This window comes from Sander lucioperca, chromosome 9 (genome assembly GCF_008315115.2).
Source record: "Sander lucioperca isolate FBNREF2018 chromosome 9, SLUC_FBN_1.2, whole genome shotgun sequence".
In the NCBI taxonomy this organism is placed as follows: domain Eukaryota; kingdom Metazoa; phylum Chordata; class Actinopteri; order Perciformes; family Percidae; genus Sander; species Sander lucioperca.
In genome coordinates this window covers 41,455,852-41,458,351 of record NC_050181.1, presented here as the reverse complement: position 1 = coordinate 41,458,351, position 2,500 = coordinate 41,455,852, and the positions used below count along the sequence as shown (strand labels likewise).

At 40.0% G+C, this 2,500-nt stretch overlaps 1 protein-coding gene across 3 annotated transcripts in view; it reads left to right on the top strand.

Annotated features, from left to right (window-relative positions):
- The window catches only part of slc6a9 (solute carrier family 6 member 9), an 81,488-nt gene that overhangs the window by 76,506 nt on the left and 2,482 nt on the right, over positions 1–2,500 (top strand). For all 3 annotated transcript variants that reach the window (XM_031311173.2, XM_036004844.1, XM_031311172.2), the window contains one exon: positions 1–2,500. This exon is cut by the window's left edge and continues 397 nt beyond it; it is cut by the window's right edge and continues 2,482 nt beyond it. The gene's annotated coding sequence lies outside the window, so the exon portion shown is untranslated.

Below are 2,500 nucleotides of genomic sequence, written 5' to 3'. Positions count from 1 at the left end.
CTATCCTAACCTCTTCTATCTATCTATGTGTTGTCTCGCGATAAAACGAAGAAGAAAAAAACGAAAGGAAGAAAAAAATTGGGTCATCATCCAAAAGGGGGGGTGTGTGTGTGTGTGTGTGTGCGCGCGTGTGTGTGCGTGTGTGTGTGTGTGTGTGTGTGTGTGTGTGTGTGTGTGTGTGTTGTTAATTTGTTACAGATAATTTAATAATGCAGTTTGTTTATCCTTTCATTTTTTGTAAAACTTGTATATGTCATCTTCATATGCAGTTAGAGATACAGTAGATTTTGAAGCTGCATGCGTTTGTTTTCTGCATGCAGCAACATTAAGACACACACTGTTCTCCTTTATTCTGTTAGCTGGGTCGGTTTGGGATTGGTGACTTTCTAGCAGCAGTGATTTGACATCTGGAGACTAGTGATGCGATACACAGTGGTGCTGTAATAAAGAGGAGCAGGGTGAACTGTGCCTGAGCTGGCCATTTACAGTTTGATGATGCTGGAAGAGGCAGATACACTCATTCACACCCATACACTCACATTATTGTACATTTTACAGCACACAGTGACCTCAGCTATAGTTGATCTCAGCTTAAGACTAAGCCTGTTGTTATTTTATGCTGCTTCTTTTAAAAGAAAGTTCTACAGAGCACACATATTTAACACCTGAGATGGCGACTGACACTTGGGGCTGATTTTCGGTGGACATTTTCTCCATTTGTAACTTTTTTTTCCACTAAAGCTGCTTAAACTTTGAAAACTCAGCAGAGAAATATCAGTGAACTTAAACCGTTCTATGCTCTCTGCCTCACACATACTCTTCTATTCCCACACACAAACACACACACACACACACACGTGGACACACACACACGCAAAAGCATTTGCTTCCGGTTCTTTGACTGAAGAGATCCATTTCTCAGGGTCCAAGCAAAATTAAACTCTGTGGTTTCCTTGCCTGTGGAAACCTTGTCTTGACTAAAGGTGGCCTGTTAAGATTATGGGGACCGAAACCACCTAACTTTCCCCTCTGTCAACACCTACACATACCTGTACACTCAAAACAGGTGGATGCAACTCTGTATATTGAAGTGCCATCTCTCCTTAAGTCTTCCAGGCATTCTTTTTTTGAGTGAAATGCATCGTGGGGTGTAGTCTATGAAGGAGGATCCGGGCTAGAGGACGTAGCTAGTGAGAGGATCGTATTGTGTCGTAGTCTGTGTCTCCCGTGGGTCGTAGCAATCTGCCCCATTAATTAAGGCATGTTACCAAAAACATTACCTGAGTTACCTGAGTCCTGCACATGTTTTTGGTAACATATATACTGTATATCTCAGAAAGACTGGTATGGTGTCAGTCTCTTACAGTCAGTGGGACCTTTAATGTATTTACATGCATTTATTTTAAAAGCTCTGAGCCAAGCTGTGCTGTGACTGGTGGAGAGACAGAAAGCAAAAGAGATGCAGCTTGTTTCCAGAAGAATACAGAATACAAATCTTAAATGAATTATGTAGATTTAAATGTAGCTGTATAGTATAGTTCTTTCTGTAGAATTCTCCTTTTTACCTCTCATTATTGTAAAGTAACTTAGTAAATAAATATAAAGACAGCATATGTTTATTTTGTACAAAAAATAAAAACTACTGAATCATAATTAACCATGTTTACCATTCCTCATCTGTGACTTGATTTGTTGTTGTTGTTTGTTGGAGCGTGTGGGATAGGACAGAGAGGGGTCTCTTTAGCATGCAGGGTTGGGTTTCCCAAAATTGTCTGATTGGAAAGCATCAAGGACTATTTGTAATAGTGTAGTCGCAGAGGTTTATGGAGGTCTTAATACAGCACAAATGTACGAAAAGAGTCACCTAGACAGCTGTGTGAAGATCACGTGTTCCTTTCTATTTTCATTCTAAGATGCTTTGTTGGGCACATGTTCAGAGAGGAAGTGAGATGCTTTTAGCTTCACAGGCAGGAAGGATTTTTTGGGATTGCATCTGGTCTGGCTGTAATGTTTCTTCACGTGGTAGTTTTTCTACGTTTTGTGAGCTGTCACATCATCAATTATATCGAAGACGTTTGGAGAACTAGAAGGCTATGATATCCGTATGAGCATGGAACATATTCAGATATACAAAATTATATACAGCATATGTGGAGAACCGTAAACGAATATTTTCATATTTTGTGAAATACTCTTATGCGCTAGAAGATTAGCTGAGAAGATTGATACCACTTGCATGTATGTACGATAAATATGAAGCTGGAGACGGCACCTGGTTAGCTTAGCTTAGCATAAAAACTGGAGACGGGGGGAAACGGCTAGCCTGACATTTCTAAGGTAACAAAATCTGCCTTCAGGATCTCTGACGCTCACAAATTAACGTGTTTTATCTTGTTTCTTTGATACGCTTTCCGACAATTCTCTGAAGTGTTGAAGCACAATTGCACATTTTTTCACCACTTATCCCCCAAAACGCATGTCCTTAGAAAAGGAGAGTGAT